This window comes from Vigna unguiculata, chromosome 10 (assembly GCF_004118075.2).
Source record: "Vigna unguiculata cultivar IT97K-499-35 chromosome 10, ASM411807v1, whole genome shotgun sequence".
NCBI lineage: Eukaryota > Viridiplantae > Streptophyta > Magnoliopsida > Fabales > Fabaceae > Vigna > Vigna unguiculata.
Window position 1 is genome coordinate 17,251,200 of NC_040288.1, and position 20,907 is coordinate 17,272,106.

Genomic DNA, 20,907 nt, shown 5'->3' on the forward strand with positions numbered 1-20,907 from the left:
TATAATTATTTTAAATAATATATTAAGATTTAGATAATTAAAATTAAGAAATCAAATTTAATTTTGAATGAAATATTGAGTAAAAAATGTAGAAAAATATAATAGTTGTTTCTCTAATAATAAAAATGATGGACAATATAGAAATTGTTGAGTAGACTTAATAAAGATACAAACATTAGACGATACAAAAAATGTGAAGAGTAAGCGATATAAAGCTACAAATGATAGATCGTGCATATAAATGTAATGTTTAGTTAGTCAGATAGTACTCAATCTCTTCAGATGTGTCAATTTGGTACTCACTTTTAAAAATGTGTCAATCGAATCCCAACTTTTGAAAAAATGTCTCAATTAGGTTCCTTTCACTCTTGTAAGTCGTTTTAAATATCGATATCATTAATGGCGTTAATATTTTTTTCTCAAAGGGACCTGATTGAGACATATTTTCCAAAGTTAGGACCCAATTGACACCTTTGTAAAAGTGGGTATGAAACTGACATATCCAAACAAAAGTGAGTATTATCCGACTAATTACACCTAAATATAAATAGTAGATTCTTTAAAGATACAAATGTTAGATTGCAAACAAAATATAAATAGTAAACAATCAAAACTTACAAAATGTAGACTATGTAGACAAATATAAATAGTACACTATGCAAAAATACAAAGGTTAGACATTGATAGACTTTTCTATTGAAGTCCTTTTTTTACAATTTTTTTGGATTTTGAATTTCAAATTTTAACTTTGCTCCCATATTTCATAGCTTTTGAAATTTAGAATTTAAATTCAAACTTTATTACTATATATTTTGAATTTCAAATTTGACAATATATATCCTAATTTAGAAAAAAAAATATTGAAATCGACATTATTAGTGATTTTTATATCTTTAAAAATTTTAAGAATGTATAATTTTAACTTGTAATGATATACCAATATCTATGTTATAAAAATTATTTTTTAAATTATTGTTTAAGTTTGTGTAAAATGTCAAAAAATATGTGAAAAATATTTAAAAATATTTAAAAATTCATATTTAAATTTTACAATTATTTATTTATTACTTTACACTATATTTTAATTATTTTTACTATTATTATTATATTAGGACTAATATGTTAATATATTATTATATTATTAAGAACCATAGATCTTTTGTTCCTAAATATTATATTACTTGTTTATTTTCTATATCATATTTTTAACTTTTATTGTTTTTAATTGTGAATATTAATGTATTTCCATTAAATTTTTTTAATTTATCATTTTTTCATATTTTGATAATATATAAAATACGAACCTTTCTTATAAGTTAAAAATATTTGAAAGTTGTTTAGAGACATTATAAATTGAAAAACCTATGCTATTTTACAATTTTTTTAATGTTAAAATTTAAATTTTATTGGTATATTTTTTGTTTAATTAATCAAATAGTACCACTTTCATTCTAAAGTTTCAGTTTGGTAATTGTTTTTAGAGAAAATGTTACTGTATATACTCCGAATTCCAATTTTCACAATATATGAATTTTAATCTTGCAATAATATTGAAATTGAAATAGTTAATTATTTCCATATCTTTAAAAGTTTAAAAAATTTATAATTTATAATTTTTACCTTATATTTTAATTATATTAATATTATTATATTTTATATTTACATTGTTACATATTATTATATTTTATAATATATTATTATATCATGGGTCATCAAATTTTTTGAATATTTGAATTTATATATTTTTATCAGAAATATTCAAGTATTTATTACAAAAATTAACTTTTTGTATATATTTTTCATTTTAAATGTTAAATTTAATTTTTTTATCACATTCTATTTCTTTTACTGTCCGTTACGATTTCAAATTTGAATCCAAAATTTATTAATATTATTATATGTATTATGATTAATTTTTCACAACTTAAAAACGATATTATTTTCAATGAATTAATTTTGAAATTTATTCTAAAAACACACGGAAGGAATATATTACCTAATATTAGCTACTGCTTGATGTTTAGTGTGACGTCCCATTTTTAATAGATTACACTACTAAATAAACATCACAAAATTATAGTAACGAGAACCAAGCAGATGAAACATACGGAAGTGGCTATTACAGTCATCCATATGAGTACTTAGGAAAGAACCTGGGCATACAACCATGCCATAAGAGAACACAATTTTAAAAGTTCAACAGTCTTGCAAAAGGGTTGCCCTTGAGGCAACTAATACTAAAGGCCTCATGGCCATGAACTACTCCTAAGACATCCAGACAAGGAAATCTAGGCCGCACCGCTGCTCCTCTCAGATCCATCCCGATCATTCCTTCCATCTGCTCCCACCAAAAGGTGATCATCGCAAAAGAGAAGGACACAAGACATAACATACACAGAAAGTAAGGGTAAGCTAGTGTAACATATTACTTATCATGGCATAAAGGGATAAATACATAAACATTCCAGGCATACCACACAGAGGCACATAGATCATGTTTTGGCAAACAAGCAAGACACTATGACTCAATTATCCGGATACATATATTAAGATCGGATTCACTGGATGCCTGCACTCGTGGTGGCCTCTACTGCTCTGCAGAGCCATTGCCAATGGGTTTCACCCTACCACTCACGAGGTTAGCCTTCAAGCGTCTAAGGCCATTATCCTGCCAAAGACTAGGGCCTCCCGCTACTCTCACCACTTGGGTCAGTTCGCTCTACTTGAGACTCACTGACCCTTTAGAGTTTCGGGATGCGATCCTTACTTGAATCCTTATCTTAATATATACACTACACGCCACCATAAAGTCTCCCCACGAGATTCATGGAATTACGCCTATCACATCATCACAATCATGTTTCTCATACTATAACCACCACGTTGATCTCATGCATACAATCCTCATGTTAAAACATCACAAAACCACAACTCCATGATCAATCTCATCCCAAGCATGCTAGTTTCATTCATAAAAACCCAAACACCCAAGCATATTCACGTACATCATATTTAGGGGGAATAATCAAAACAATGCATACATTAAATCACTTAACAGCCAAGGAAACATGACACCCTTTTGCGAACTCGCTCAGGCGAGACGCTGGCCTTCCTGAGGCAGCGAATTCTCGCTCAGGCGAGATGAGCAACAGGGTCTCATCTCGAATTCTCGCTCAGGCGAGACGCACAACGTGACCACTTCACGAATTCTCGCTCAAGCGAGACGCGCGACGTGGGTCTCTCACGATTTCTCGCTCAGGCGAGACCTCCTCGCCTGAGCGAGACATGGCGTCGCTCAGAACGTGGGCAGGTCGCCTAGGCGAGCTTTCGTGGTGGTGAGTACTCTGATACTCTCGCCTAGGCGAGACAAGCTCGCTTGGGCGAAAATAGCAGCGTTCACCACTGTCAACCCACATGCAACGGCGGAAACCACCCAGATCCACCCCCAAACCCACATGCAACCCCATTTCTCTCAACAAAACATACTATACATGCATATGGACACGAAAACAACCAAAAACAGCCAAGGACAACTTAGAACAAACGAATCTAGCTTCCCTTACCTTTTTAAGCGTTAGCAACCACAACAGGTTCACACCACCGAACACCACAGCTTCAGAACTACTACACTGGGCTGCAACCACGAAACCAGGACCAAGCAAGGGTACAGAGTTAGATCCCAACTAAACTCATGTGCCCAACAGCGGAAGAAAAGGAAAGACCATGAAAGTTTCCAAGATTTTTACTTACTTGAAGGCCAAAACGAACTTAGCTAGCCAGGTGAAGGAGATCTGCTGTGCCCTAGCAGAGGACTTCTGGTTGAGTTGTGGAATGGAGAGGAAGAGTGTTTCTGAAAAACAGCAGAGTGTGAAATGAGGAGAGTGGAGGGGCTGGTGGTAGGGTAGGGTGCCCTTCTGTAGGGCAGGGCCTTGGGCCTCCGAAAAGGCCAGGCCCAAACTTTATATTACTGAAAAAAAAAAGAGCTTACAATATCTCCCCAACAACAAAAATTTTTCGTCCTCGAAAAATCAGACTTACCAGAACAGATGTGGGTATGAACTCCTCATGTCCTCCTCTAGCTCCCAAGTTGCATCACCTGTCCTCCGGTCCCATAGGACCTTAACAAGACTGGTGGATCTTCCCTTGCGCTCCTTCACTTGTCGATCCTCTATAGCCACGGGTTGAACCACTACCTGAAGATTCTCCTTGACTTCCACATCCTCCGCTTCCAACACATGTGACGGGTCGAACACGTATTTCCGTAGCTGTGAAACATGAAAGACTGGGTGTAGATTAGCCAACTGGGGTGGCAATGCAATCTCATAAGCCACGGGCCCTATCCTCCTCAAGATCTGATACGGACCCAAGAACTTAGGAGACAACTTCCTTGAGCGGATAGCCCTCCCAACACCAGTGGTTCGGGTCACCCTCAAGAATACATGCTCCCCAGCCTTAAACTCTAGGGGTCTCCTCCTTCTATCAGCATATGCCTTCTGCCGACTCTGGGATGCTTGCAACCTGTCTCTCACCAACTGCACCTTCTCTGTGGTCTGTTGCAATAACTCAGGTCCAACCAAGACTGACTCACCGTCCTGGTACCAACACAAAGGAGTCCTACACCTCCTCCCATACAAAGCCTCATAAGGTGCCATTCCTATACTCGCTTGGTAACTGTTGTTGTAGGTAAACTCCACCAGCGGTAACACCTCGTCCCAAACGCCAAGGTGATCCAAGATGCAAGTCCTCAGCAAGTCCTCCAAGGACTGAATTACCCTCTCTGACTGGCCATCCGTCTGAGGATGATAAGCAGAACTCATCCTCAACTTGCTACCCATAGCCTCCTGCAGTGCCTGCCAGAACCTGGAAGTGAACCGGGGGTCTCTGTCAGACACTATGCTACTAGGCACTCCATGAAGTCTCACTATCTCTCGGATGTAGAGCTGGGCCAACTTGGTCATAGACATTCTGAGATTTACCGCCAAAAAGTGAGCACTCTTCGTCAAACGATCCACCACCACCCATATAGCATCATGTCCTCTCACGGTGCGAGGCAAGTGGGTAACAAAATCCATGGTTATGCTATCCCACTTCCACACCGGAATATCCAAAGGTTGAAGCGTTCCACCGGGTTTCTGATGCTCCACCTTAGCCTTTTGACACGTCAAGCAAGCGGATACAAACTGTGCAACTTCCTTTTTCATGCCCTGCCACCAAAAGTTCTCCTTGAGGTCTTGGTACATCTTAGTCATGCCAGGGTGCAGACTAAGACGACTCTTGTGTCCCTCCTCAAGGATCAACTTCCTCAACTCTACATCTTCTGGTACACAAACCCTGCCTCTGAATCTCAACACACCATCACTGCCCAAGGTAAACTCCTTGGCCTGATCCGTCCCCAGTAGTTCTTTTACCTTCTGTAGACTAACATCCGTTGCTTGCCTTTCTCTGATTAAGCCCAAGAAGTCACTAGATATAACCAAGGTGCTACACCTAATGAATTCTGGCTCCAACTCAAACTGTAGCTTCATGTCTCTGAAACTCTCAAGCAACTGCAACTCTTTCATCATCAAGTGTGCCACATGCACTGCCTTCCTACTCAATGCGTCTGCCACCACATTCGCCTTCCCTGGGTGGTAGAGAAGCTCGAAGTCGTAGTCCTTCAAAAACTCTATCCACCGCCTCTGCCTCATATTCAACTCTTTCTGATCGAAGAGGTACTTCAAACTCTTGTGGTCACTAAACACACGAAACTGTGCACCATACAAGTAGTGCCTCCATATCTTCAAAGCAAAAACCACTGCTGCTAACTCTAGGTCATGAGTAGGGTAGTTCTTCTCATGAACCTTCAACTGCCTCGAAGCATAAGCCACCACCTTCCTCTCTTGCATCAAGACACATCCAAGGCCCTGATGAGAGGCATCACAGTAGACCTCAAAGGGTTTACTCACATCCGGAATTATCAGAACTGGAGCACTCGTCAACCTCTGCTTAAGCTCTCTGAAGCTCCCTTCACATCTATCAGTCCATACAAACGGTTGATCTTTCCTGGTTAGCTGTGTCAAGGGTGCTACTATCTTAGAGAACCCCTCTATAAATCTCCTGTAGTAGCCAGCTAAACCCACGAAGCTTCGAATCTCAGTCACCGTCTTGGGACATTCCCACTGTATCACGGCCTCTACCTTAGCTGGATCCACAGCTATACCCTGAGCTGATATAACGTGCCCCAAGAACTGCACCTCTCTCATCCAAAAGTCACACTTGGACAACTTGGCAAACAGTTGCTTCTCCCTCAAGATGCTAAGCACTATCCTCAGATGCTCAGCATGTTCCTCCTGCGTCCTGGAGTAGATGAGAATGTCGTCTATGAAGACCACGACAAACTTATCTAAAAACGGACGGAAGATCCGGTTCATATAGTCCATGAACAAGGCCGGAGCATTAGTCACACCAAATGGCATGACCACATACTCGTAATGCCCGTATCTGGATCTGAAAGCAGTCTTCTCAACATCTTCTGCCTTCACCAGAATCTGATGATAACCCGACCGGAGATCGATCTTGGAGAACACAGACGCCCCATGTAGCTGATCCATCAAATCATCTATTCTTGGCAAGGGGTACTTATTCTTGATAGTCAGCTTGTTCAGCTGTCTATAGTCCACACACAACCTTGAGCCACCGTCTTTCTTCTTCACAAGCAAGACAGGCGCTCCCCACGGCGAAGCACTCGGCCGTATAAACTGTTTCTCAAGCAGTTCTTCTATCTGCTTCTTCAACTCCACCAACTCTGCTGGCGCCATGCGGTAAGGAGCTATCGACACAGGACCGGCTCCTGGTACCAAGTCTATGGAGAACTCAACTTCTCTCCTAGGGGGTAAACCTGGTACCTCTTCTGGGAACACATCCTCAAACTCTCTGACCACTGGTATCACTGTTATCATTTCCTCTTTCTCAACTTCCATTCTGGCAAAGACCATAAAGCATTGCGCGCCGCTCTGAATTTCCTTCATAACCCCATGAGAAGACAACAACTCAGGCTCCTCTGAGTTTGAGAACAACAGCTTCTTCTCCCGACAGTCGATGAGAACGTGATTGGCAGAGAGCCAATCCATTCCTAAGATCACATCTAACCCTTGCAGAGGGAGGCATATAAGATTGACTTTGTATACGCGCCCCTCTACCTCAACTGAACATCTAGAACACACAGAAGAAGTCCTAACCAACCCAGATGCCGGAGTAGATACCACTAGGTCAAACTGTAGCTCACACACCGGCAGACCCAACTCCCGCACACAAGACTCTGACACAAATGAGTGTGTCGCTCCAGAATCAAAAAGAACACAACAGGACTTGCCAGATATCACACAACAACCAGTAACAAGGTTACCTGAACCTGCCGCCTCTGACCCAGTCATAGCAAAAACCCTGCCTGTAGCCTGAGGCCTGCTGCCTCCTCCTCTCTGCTGAGTCTGACCTGAACTCTGACTCGGAGTCTGTGATGAAGGCCGTGCTACTGCCCCTCTCCCAGAAGGACAATCCCTGCCGAAGTGGCCTACCCTGCCACATAGGTTGCACCTGCGGAAACCCGGAAGTTGTGGGCAGAAATTCTTCGCATGCGGTCCTCCGCAATGGTAACACTGTATCCTGCCGGGCGGGGAAGAGAAACCTCCAGATCTCTGTGGCTGTGGATGGGGTCTAGCATATGGCTTCCTCTTCTCTTCGGCTCGTGGCCTGGACCCAGATGGTCCGCTGACTCTCTGCTGTGGCTGCTGCTGAGCCTCTACCTCTACCTTCATCCGCTCCATGACCCTGGCCTTTTCCACTAAGGCCGCAAAGTCCTTGATGGACAGCGGGGCCACCATCAACCGAATGTCTCCTCGGAGACCATTCTCAAACTTCCTGCAGCACCACTCCTCATCGAGCGGCATGGTGTAGAAACGCCCCAGGTGCTTGAACTGCTCGGCGTACTCTGCCACTGACTTGTTCCCCTGTGTCAGCTGGAGGAACTCAACCTCCTTAGCGTACCTCACGCTATCAGGGAAATACTCAGACAAGAACCTCTTCTTGAAGGCTCTCCATGTGATGTCTTCATGCTTCTCTTCCATCACCAGCTTCATGCTGGCCCACCAATGCTCAGCCTCTCCCGTGAGCATGTAGACAGTGAAAGCAAGCCTGCTCTCATCGGGGCACCTCTTAGCATCAAAGATGCGCTCCATATCTTTCATCCACTGGTCCGCCTGGTCAGGACTCTTCTTGCCATCAAACTTGGCAGGTTGGTGCTTCAAGAAGTCTTCCAAACTCCATTCAGGGGGTGGAGGTTGGGGATGAGGACCATACATCGGCGCACCAGCAGCATTCTCCCCTAACTGACGGAGAGCATCCACATGCTGCCTCTGCGCATCCTCAGCAGCCTGCCTAGCAGCCTCCATCTGCTGCATCATGAAGTGCTGCTGCTCAAGAGAGGCTTCCTGGCGCTGCATCGCCGCCTCATGCTGTTGCATCATAGCGTTGCTCTGTTGCGTCAAGGCTGCAGCCATAGCCTCGATCGCCCTAGCAAGGTCTTGTCCGTCGCCCTGAGAAGGTTGAGGAGGAGCTACACGAGGGGGTGCCATATCACTGGACACACAGAAAGCACCATTAGAAACTCGATTAGATTGGAAACTCATCTAAACATGACAAGAAAGACACAACGAAAGCTAAGCAAACACATAGCCCACAGACACTTAGGAACGAAGGCTCTGATACCATAAAAGTGTGACGTCCCATTTTTAATAGATTACACTACTAAATAAACATCACAAAATTATAGTAACGAGAACCAAGCAGATGAAACATACGGAAGTGGCTATTACAGTCATCCATATGAGTACTTAGGAAAGAACCTGGGCATACAACCATGCCATAAGAGAACACAATTTTAAAAGTTCAACAGTCTTGCAAAAGGGTTGCCCTTGAGGCAACTAATACTAAAGGCCTCATGGCCATGAACTACTCCTAAGACATCCAGACAAGGAAATCTAGGCCGCACCGCTGCTCCTCTCAGATCCATCCCGATCATTCCTTCCATCTGCTCCCACCAAAAGGTGATCATCGCAAAAGAGAAGGACACAAGACATAACATACACAGAAAGTAAGGGTAAGCTAGTGTAACATATTACTTATCATGGCATAAAGGGATAAATACATAAACATTCCAGGCATACCACACAGAGGCACATAGATCATGTTTTGGCAAACAAGCAAGACACTATGACTCAATTATCCGGATACATATATTAAGATCGGATTCACTGGATGCCTGCACTCGTGGTGGCCTCTACTGCTCTGCAGAGCCATTGCCAATGGGTTTCACCCTACCACTCACGAGGTTAGCCTTCAAGCGTCTAAGGCCATTATCCTGCCAAAGACTAGGGCCTCCCGCTACTCTCACCACTTGGGTCAGTTCGCTCTACTTGAGACTCACTGACCCTTTAGAGTTTCGGGATGCGATCCTTACTTGAATCCTTATCTTAATATATACACTACACGCCACCATAAAGTCTCCCCACGAGATTCATGGAATTACGCCTATCACATCATCACAATCATGTTTCTCATACTATAACCACCACGTTGATCTCATGCATACAATCCTCATGTTAAAACATCACAAAACCACAACTCCATGATCAATCTCATCCCAAGCATGCTAGTTTCATTCATAAAAACCCAAACACCCAAGCATATTCACGTACATCATATTTAGGGGGAATAATCAAAACAATGCATACATTAAATCACTTAACAGCCAAGGAAACATGACACCCTTTTGCGAACTCGCTCAGGCGAGACGCTGGCCTTCCTGAGGCAGCGAATTCTCGCTCAGGCGAGATGAGCAACAGGGTCTCATCTCGAATTCTCGCTCAGGCGAGACGCACAACGTGACCACTTCACGAATTCTCGCTCAAGCGAGACGCGCGACGTGGGTCTCTCACGATTTCTCGCTCAGGCGAGACCTCCTCGCCTGAGCGAGACATGGCGTCGCTCAGAACGTGGGCAGGTCGCCTAGGCGAGCTTTCGTGGTGGTGAGTACTCTGATACTCTCGCCTAGGCGAGACAAGCTCGCTTGGGCGAAAATAGCAGCGTTCACCACTGTCAACCCACATGCAACGGCGGAAACCACCCAGATCCACCCCCAAACCCACATGCAACCCCATTTCTCTCAACAAAACATACTATACATGCATATGGACACGAAAACAACCAAAAACAGCCAAGGACAACTTAGAACAAACGAATCTAGCTTCCCTTACCTTTTTAAGCGTTAGCAACCACAACAGGTTCACACCACCGAACACCACAGCTTCAGAACTACTACACTGGGCTGCAACCACGAAACCAGGACCAAGCAAGGGTACAGAGTTAGATCCCAACTAAACTCATGTGCCCAACAGCGGAAGAAAAGGAAAGACCATGAAAGTTTCCAAGATTTTTACTTACTTGAAGGCCAAAACGAACTTAGCTAGCCAGGTGAAGGAGATCTGCTGTGCCCTAGCAGAGGACTTCTGGTTGAGTTGTGGAATGGAGAGGAAGAGTGTTTCTGAAAAACAGCAGAGTGTGAAATGAGGAGAGTGGAGGGGCTGGTGGTAGGGTAGGGTGCCCTTCTGTAGGGCAGGGCCTTGGGCCTCCGAAAAGGCCAGGCCCAAACTTTATATTACTGAAAAAAAAAAGAGCTTACATTTACAAAAATCAACTATAAGAAAAGTTCAGTTTCAAAGGACATTAAATGAAAAAAATTGTTTCCAATGTAAATTCAATGTGATGTAATATTATATAAAAATATAAAATGATAATATTACATTAATCCTACATAAATATAAATTTATTCTTAAATTAATATTTAAATTTAATCATAAATTGATATAAAGTTAAGAATACAACCATAATTAGTATTATTAGATCAATCAGTTTTCAAACACGTTAATAGAAGAAGATTTTGGTTTCCAATGCAATATTTTAAAACCATAATTGATATAAAGTTAAGAATACAACCATAATAAGTAATATTAGATCAATCGGTTTTCAAGCATATTAATAGAAGAAGATTTTGCATTTTGTATTAATCATTAGCGATAAATAAAGAAGCATATAACATCTAAAAAACAACATGATGATATAAAATTTTTATATTTTTTATATACTTAAAATTGATAAATAATATTTTTCGTGAATGTCTTAAACTCTAATTATGTGTTTGATTGATACTTCATGATTCATTGAGTCCCACAAATCATGATTGTTGTTGTTCATAATAAATAGTCATAATTCAAAATGAAAAATTCTTGGAAGACGAAAAGTTTTCCATTTATTCTGTATATTTTTTACATGTATATTGAAAGACGTAAGTGTTGATTTATAAAGTTTATTCAATAAGCTACGTTAAAATTTAAGAAGATTTTTGAAAACTATATAAAGCTCTCTTAAAAAGGTAGGTGGATTTTTAAAATATTTTCCATTTAAAATTTTAATACAATAAATTCATATATAACATTGCAATGAGAAACACAAAAAGTTGTTGGTTTCTAATATTTAATGTTATTTAATGACAAAGACATTCATCTTTGAGAAGCCGTAAAAATATATCTTGGAAGTAGGTTGGAAGAAACTGAAAAGTTCTTTAAGAAGTTGAAAAAATATAGCTTGGAAGTAGTGTTGGAAAAAACTGGAAAATTGTTTTAATTCTTAACATCTTTATATTTTTGGAAGATGAAAAGTAGATTTTGAAACATATAAATATATTTTTCAGTAAGCTAGGTAAAAAAAAACAAAGTCTTAATTTTTAATTTGGTAATTAAATATATTTAAGGTAACTAATTTAAAGAAACTATTAACTGATCAGATTTTAAGAAAAGTGTAATATGTAATGACTATTTTTAAAATAAATTAATAAAATACATAATTTTTCTGTAGAAGAGGAGAAAATATTAATACTTATATAAAAAATATTTGTTAGTTATAAATCTTTCTTCTACTTTGAACTTTTTAAAAGTCTATGTTATCATTAATGAGACAAATTCATGGAGTCAGAACTTTATTTTAATTTTGTTTGTTCAAAAATTTAAAAACTTGGATTATGCCTTTATAATTTGTATTTATTATAAAAATAAAATGTAGTTTATGATTTGCATTTACTTCACTATAAAAATTCTGAAATAGTAAATATTATTTTATCAAATAAGATTTAATATTATATTTTAAAGTATTCACTCTCGATTCTACAAAACATTTCAGTCATGTAATATTCATAAATTCCACACAAAATCCTAATTAATTTATTATATTACGTTCTTTAATTAGATTTATTTTATAAAAATTAGCTACCATCTCCAAGAAACTTTGTAAAAGTTTCTAAAGTTGTTATTTTATCATATTTACTTCAAAATATTAATTATGAAGACCACCAATGATGTATATTTTGGGACAATGCCATTAAAACTCAAAACAATATTGTTAGCTTTGCAATTGTATATAATTATATATGAGATTATATACTATTAGAGATTTTGGTCATTCAAAATGACTTTTACTCTATGGGAATGTGAGAAGATTTTTGGATCCCGTATAAAAGTTTTTCAAGAAGGTATGTAGATTTTTTAAAATATTTTCCATTTAAAATTATAATACAATAAATTCAAATATAACATTGTATTGAGACACTAAAAAAGTTGTTGGTTTCTTCATAATTAATGCTAATTTAAATTGATTATAAAAATGTGTTGGAAGAGACAAATTTTTATCTTGAAAGTAGTGTTGAAAGAAACTGAAAATTTGTTTTTATTCTCCTAAACATCTTTTAATTTCTGGAAGATGAAAAGTATTTTTTGAAAAGTATTAACAGCATATCTAGCAAGCCAAGTAAAAAAAAGTTTTAATTTTTAATTTGGTAAATAAATGTATTTAAAGTAAATAATTTTATTTGCATTTTTTATTAATAAGAAATTATTAATTAATCAGATTCAAAAAACTATAATATGTAATATTATTTTTAAAACAAAAATTAAAAAAATAACTAATTTTGTCTATAAAAAAGGAGAAACTATTAATAGTTATATAAAAATATTTGGTAGTTATCATTATGCATTCTTTTAATTTTAAATTATAAATATTTTTTGTACTCTGAAATTTTTAAGACGTGGGACTGGAATGAGGAAGCAAACAAATATATTTCATTCATGGATTTAACTTATTAAACTTTAATAAATATTTATTGAAGCATGAGCTTTATTTCAATTTTGTTTGTTGAAAAATTTAGAAAATTTAGATTTTACCTCGATTTGCATTTATTTTAAAAATAAATTGTAACTTATGATTTTCATTTACTTCACTATTATAATTCTTAAACAGTAAATATTATTATATCAAATAACATGAAAATTATATTTGAAAGTATTCACTCTCAAAACTACGAAACATTTCAGTAAATATCATGTAATATTTTGTAAATTCCACACCAAATCCTAATTAATTTATTGTATTACCATTTTTAGTTTAATTTATTTTAAAAACAATAGTTACTTTCTCTAAAAAAACTTTGTAAAGGTTCCTAAAATGTCATCTTATGACACTTACTGCTCCAAAACATTAATTATGAAGACCACCAATTATGTTTTTTTGGGACATGACACTCTCTTACTATAATAAATGAATGTTGTATATTCCAATACATGTCTGGAAATCTGATCTACACATATGAACCCATATGAGTATCCTTGAAAGAAGATAAGTTGTAAATTGTAGACGTAGCAGCGATCTTTGAGTAGAGATGTCAAAATGGGTTTCAACCCGTGAGCCAACCCGGTTCACCACGGGTTCGAGCCGGGTTGGGTTGAAAAAAATTCAACTTTTTCAAAAGTGGGTTGAACTCAACCCGGCTCACTTAACCCACGGGTTAAACGGGTTCGAGCCGGATTGAAGGTGGGTTAGCTCACTTAACCCACCAACATTTTTTTACAAATTTTTTTAAAATTTTCTTTTAATTTTTTTTAAATTATTTACTACTCCAATTATATTTGTTCACAATTTCATATTTTTAAATGCTAGAATGTTGCTTAATTATATTTGAATTATTTGAATGTTTAATTAATTTGATTGTCAAGTTATATATATGTTGATACTTTAATCTTTAACAATAATCTTTATAGTAAATTACTCAAGTAACCGTCTTATAAACAATTTTTTCTAAATTAGCATGAAAAAAATGTATAGTTTTTTTTTTTATTTATATTTTGTTGAATAGCATGACAGAAAATTTGTAATATTAGTCATGCTTTCTTAGACTAATGGATACTTTCTTGGAAATAATTCTTCATATATTGGTGGTGAGCATGATCAAAACATTGGTTCTTGATTTTACTATGATTGTCATCTCATGGGTTACTTAAAAATTTATTTAAATATTTGAATAATAAAATAAATAAATAAATAATTTTTTTAGGTGGGTTGGTTAGCCAACCCACTTAACCCACCAACCCGTGGTGGGTTAAGCCGGGTTACAAAATTTCTGGCTCACCAGAAAGTGAGCCGGGTTGGGTTCACTCATTTTGAACCCGGCTCGTGGTGAGCCAACCCGGCTCACACGGGTTGGTTCACTTTGACATGTCTATCTTTGAGTGTGAAGAGAGGTACTGGTAATCAAAGCGTGTTAGTGATAATAATATTACGTAGAGCAATCATGATTATCGTCTTGAGAAGTGTTGATAACTCTGGACAGTGCAATTAATTTTATCTTGAGAAGTGAAAACCATAATGAAGAGAAATTTAAAAAAATGAAACGCTCCTTGGTTGGCGATTTAGTATTTAATATTGGAATATGAAAACATTTAATAATTAAAACGTGTAGCAGATGATATAGCAGTTTAATCCTCATTATCTCGAGTAGTGCGAAATTTAATGCATTTCAATACTGATTGACACGTTGTCATCATTATCTCGAGCAGTGCAAAATTTAATGCATTTGAATACTGATTGACACGTTGATTTGGAGATAATTCGAACCACTGTTTGGAGGCGTTGGAATACAAAAAGTTTTTTAAAAGTCATTTTAAATTTATTTTTCCATAAAAATTGATCTTAAATTCTTCTGACTATGAAAATGGTGAAAAATATTTTAATTATTTTATAACTTATATTATTTTAATAATAATAATTAATAAGTAATAGTTATTGTATTTCACTAACTTTTAAATTTCCAATTTATATGGAATGGTAATTAATGTTAATTAATTCAATTTCTAATTAAAACTAATTTATATTGACTAAAATGAAGTCGAACAAAATCTAATACAAAAAAGGAAAATACATATAATAAAAGAGAATAAAATATAACTTTTATATTGAGATATATAATAACTGCATACAAAATAAGAGTCCAATTGAAATCTTCTTATATATTGATATATATAAGAAGTTCAAACAAAATTACATACAAAATTTTCAACTTTAATACAAAAAAAATGGATAAAGAACTTTGATATCTCTGCTTGTTCTTTCACTTTCAATTTCAAAAAACAATTCAGGGTGATCCTCTGTAGAGAGTTGATGATCTCCATAGAAAGATCTTAGTTGGTTCCAGCCTTGGGTAATCATTGGAGTGTGAATATCCATGTTGTAAGTAGCATGGTGAACATTACTTTGGTAATCAACAACAATCCATTTAGTAGCAAGGTCCTTCCAACAGCGTATTATGAACACTCGGTCGACGTGTCCAAAGTCCTTAAAAGATTAGCAAGTTAAGAATAAAGAAATAAATAAATATAAATAACAAAAATACATGAGTTTGAATCAAAAAATATACCTGGTCTTTCAAAAACATAGAAATGAATCTGCCAACCATTTCTGAAAAAAGTATGGATTATGGTGTGAGCATGGATTCCATTGCAGGAGAATAGGTTGGTGATTAAGTATAATTGTAAGAGAAGAAAATGGGTAACAGTAGAAAAATCAGATGTCTGACTGTGAATTGGTAAACATAGGGAATATATATATATAAAAAGAATAGGAGAAATCATAGCTATTGGAAGTATCCGTACATACTGGACAGTCTGAATTGGTAAAAGTACAGGATAATAAATACGAATTAAAAAATAATACGTTAAAAAAAAGAATTATGAAGCGTCGTAAAAGTAGAAGAAGAATTATTTAATGTAATTTACTAATGTTGATTTTTTTCAGGAAGGGGCATTTAATATTGGAATATAGTAAAGTTTAGTAATTATAACGTGTGGCAGATGATGGAGCAGTTTATTCATCATTATCTCGAGCAGTGTGAAATTTAATGCGTTTGAATACTGATTGACAGGTTGATTTGGAAAAAATTCGAAGCAGTATTTGAAGGGGTTGGAATACAAAACGTTTTGTAAACGAAATGGTTTTGATGGAGTAAACGGTGATTGGAAAAATGTGAAGAACTCTTTGAAAAATGTCCGAATAAAGTCAAAAATTGGGTAAAAATAAAGAGATTTGGTGATACAGTGCATTATTAAAAAATACCATTAATGAAAAAAAATGACACAAATAGAGTTTAAGGTAGAAAAATGAAGAAGATGAAGGGTTTGCTTGTAAAAGGTGGAAAAATACAGATAAATTGGTAAAGAAAAAGGTATTTTGATACAAATTACTTACCAGTTAAGTTGTAAAGCGAAAAAGACTCGTGCATGACTTTGAAATCTTGATTTGAAGCCTGTATCCAGAAGAAAAAACAGTTAGATCAAGGTAGATAAACGGAAAAAATAGTTAGATTAACTCTTTTTGGTGTAGAACTTTGAAAAAATATAGTGTATGATGAACTCTTTGAAAAATGTCCAAATAAAAACGTAAATCGGGTAACAATAAAAAGATCTGCTGATAGAATGCATTATTAAAAAAATACCATGAACGAAAAAAAAATGACACCAAGAGAGTTGAAGGTAGAAAAATGAAGAAGATGAACGGGTTGCTTGTAAAAGGTGGAAAAATACAGATAAATTGGTAAATAAAAAGGTAGATTTTGATACAAATTACTTACCAGTTAAGTTGTACAGCGAAAAAGACTCTTGAATCAGTTTGAAATCTTGATTTGAAGCATGTAAACAGAAGAAAAATATAAGAAACAGTTAGATCAAAGTACATAAACGCCAAAAATAGTTAGATAAATTTTTTTTATAAACCTGATGTTAAATCTGTCGCAGTGAACCATATTAGACATGTAGCAATCCTAGAAAATACCATCATCGGAAAAAATTAGTTAGATCTGAGAAAATAAAAGAAGAATATGAGTTGTTCGCTTGAGAAAGGTCAAAATGAAAACGAAATCTGCGTAATAAAACCATATGTCTCAGTGAACCATATTAGTTCTGTAAAAAAACGAAAAATAGTTAGATCTGACAAAATATAAGAAGAAAATGAGTTGTTTGGTTGAGAAAACTCAAAATAAAATCGACTTCTGGGTTTAAACCTGTAAAAAAGCGCATAAAAAAGTTAGATCTGACAAAATATAAGAAGAAAAATAGATGTTCGCTTGAGAAAACTCAAAATAAAAACGACTTTTGGGTTTAAACCTGTAAAAAAACGCATGAAAAAGATAGATCTGACAAAAAATAAGAAGAAAATGAGTTGTTCGCTTTAGAAAACTCAAAATAAAATCAACTTCTGTGTTCTTACCTGTAAAAAAGCGCATGAAAAAAGTTAGATCTGACAAAATATAAGAAGAAAATGAGTTGTTCGCTTGAGAAATTCAAAATAAAATTGACTTCTGGGTTCTTACCTGTAAAAAAACGCATGAAAAAGTTAGATCTGACAAAATATAAGAAGAAAATGAGATGCTTGCTTGAGAAAAATCAAAATAAATACGACTTCTGGGTTTAAACCTGTAAAAAAACGCATGAAAAAGTTAGATCTGACAAATATAAGAAGAAAAATAGATATCCACAAAAAAAATGGACAGATGAACGGCAAATCTCGGATGCATGTCTTTGTAAGCGTCAGTTGAAGTCTGTAAAGAAAAAAAAATGATGAACAGAAGAAGATGAACAGAACAAAGCTCAGAAAAAAATATAAACCATCTCCATAGTCGTTTTTTTGCGATTTAAAAACAACTCGATGAAAAGAAGAAGATGAACAGAAGAAGATGTTAGAGAAGAAGCTAAGAAAGGCAAAGAAACCATGATGAACGCGGAGAAACAAAGACAGAGAGAGAAAGAAGTGAGAAGGCGGTGCCAGAGAGAATGAGAAAGAGAGAGAAAGAAGAAAGAAGGTGGTCGCAGAGAGAATGAGAAAGAGAGAGAAAGAATTGAGAAAGAGGAAGGTGAGAAGACTGAGGAAGAGAGAGAAAGAAGTTTTAATTAAAACTTTCGGTTTTCAATTTCTTTTCCATTTTTTTTTCAGACTTCAAAATGCTGAGAGATTGACACATCAGCGTTTTTACCTTTTGTAGATAAAAATTTGAATTGAGAAGTAGGTCAGATATATTATTCAATTGAAAATCTTGCCTTTTGTTAGTTCCCAATTGTATATAGTATTAGATTTGTTTTACAATCAGGACACCACTCAAGGAACTCGTCATGTCTATGAGTTCTACATCGCATTGAAGACCCTTTGGGAAGAACTCAATAACTACAAACCCTTTTCTTCTTGCTTGTGTCTTGTCAAAAATTACCACCAACAGGATTTCATAATCTGATTCCTCAAAGTTCTGGATGAACACTTCTTTGTTGTGCGTTCCCAAATCTTTTTGACGGATCCTCTCCTTGCTATCAACCGCGTCTTCTCCATGGTTGTCTAGTAGGAACGCCAACTCGTTTTATCTTCACCTACTGAACCCAACGCCTTTGTGAATTCAGCTAATCACTCTTTCTTCGGCAAAGGGTGTGGCTCTGGTCCTTCTTCCGCTCTCAAAGGGGCCTCCACTAAGAAATGCTCCTATTGTCACCGTCCTGGACATACCATTGACGTGTGTTGGGGAAAGCATGGCTATCCCCCTAGTCATCCTCGATACCCAGGGAGGCCAAAGTTCAATCGCGATGCCTTTAGCTCTTCCTCCATTAACAATGCAGCTGTGATCGAACCAACTGAGGGAGGCAACAGTTTCGAGAAGGAGGGAGGCCCCATAACATTAACCCAGGCCCAATATCAAACCCTAATGTCCCTGCTCCAACCACAACAACAAAAGAATTCTTCTGATGTAACAGGGCCCAACTCTCTCGTTTGGCTAATCTTCAATAAGGTCTCTATCATCTATAAGTCAACAAAGAAGCCAAGGTTCTTTCAACAAACAAACCTTCCATTAATGAAAGTGCTACCAATACCATCTCAAACTCCAACCTTTCGCATTATAGATTAGGACATATCTCGGGAAACCGATTAAATATGTTATGTGAACAATTCCCTTTTATTCCAAAACATATTAATGAAAATTGTGACATTTGTCATTGTCATTTTGCAAAACAAAGAAAATTGCCTTATTGCCTTAGTGATAGTAGAGCTTCAAAAAAATTTGATATAGTGCACATGGACATTTGGGGGCCTTTTTCTAAGGCCTCCATTCATGGTGAAAAATATTTTTTAACTATCTTGGATGATTTTAGTAGTTATGCTTGGATTGTCTTATTGAAATCAAAATCCAAAGTGAAAATACATGTTCAAAATTTTATTTCTTTAATTGAAAATCAATTTGATTCCAAAATAAAATGTATTAGGACGGATAATGGTCCAAAATTTTTTCTTAAAGATTTTTTTGCTTCAAAAGGGATTATACATCACACTACTTGTGTTTATACCCCTCAACAAAACGGGCGTGTTGAGAGAAAACACCAACATATTCTTAATGTGGCACGTGCTCTCATGTTTCAATCTCAATTGCCCAAACATTTTTGGTCTTATGCAATAAAACATGCAGTTTATCTTATTAACCGTATACCTTCACTAGTTACAAAGAAACAAACTCCTTACGAACTTTGCATAACCAAAAACCTGATTTTTCCATGCTTAAAGTTTTTTGTTCTTTATGTTATGCATCAACCACTGGGCCCAAACAGAAATTTGATTCTAGGTCTAGAAAAGAAGTTTTTCTCGGCTATCAATTTGGCACAAAAGGTTATATTATTTTAGACTTACAAAATAAAGACATTTTTGTCTCTAGAGATGTTATCTTCTATGAGTCCCATTTTCCTTTTAATAACAAACCCGAGGCCCAAGAAAAAGAAAAGTTATTTCCTCCACAAACAAAGACCTTCCATGACATTGATCCTCTCCAACTTACACCTTAACACAATAATTTTACACCTCAGGACCAACTTCCATCAAAGACTCCCATTTTACCTCAAACCTTACCTTCCCCAACAACCTCATCCTCTCTACAAATTTCGCCATCTTCTTCTCCATCCTAGTCAATCTCGCCACATATCTCTTCCTCACCTCATCCAAACCCTATTCCTTTCATACCAAGACAAACCACTCGTAGCTCTAAACCCAATGTTCGACTTATAGATTTTGTTTGCTACAACCTAGAGACCAAACCAAATCAATCATCGTCAACGTGCAGGTATCCTATCCAATATGTTCTTTCTTCCATTAATGAGTTTGAGCATCATTATGTCATGAACCTAACTTCTGAGATTGATCCCCTAAGCTATCAAGAAGTAATTTTGAAGCCTTGTTGGAAAGAAGGCATGAAGGATGAAATTGAGGCTTTAAAGTTGAACAAAACTTGGGAGATTGTGGAAACTCCTAAGAATGTAAAGCCCATAGGATGTAGATGGGTTTACAAATTCAAAAGGAAACCAGATGGGAGTGTGGAGCGATATAAGGCGAGGCTTGTTACGAAAGGATTCTCCAGTGGTTAAAATGATCACCATGTGAGTTATCCTTGCCCTAAATTCCATAAACAATTGGGAATTG

General features: G+C 36.4%; 1 long non-coding RNA gene across 1 annotated transcript; it reads right to left on the minus strand.

Moving 5' to 3' along the window:
* Positions 1-15,654: 15,654 nt before the first annotated feature.
* LOC114165785 lies at positions 15,655-17,074 on the minus strand. Its single transcript, XR_003599781.1, has 4 exons — positions 17,039-17,074; positions 16,657-16,714; positions 15,830-15,870; positions 15,655-15,747 (listed from the first exon to the last, which is right to left on the minus strand). It is a non-coding gene; the product is annotated as an uncharacterized LOC114165785 (long non-coding RNA).
* Between the last annotated feature and the right edge of the window lie 3,833 nt (positions 17,075-20,907).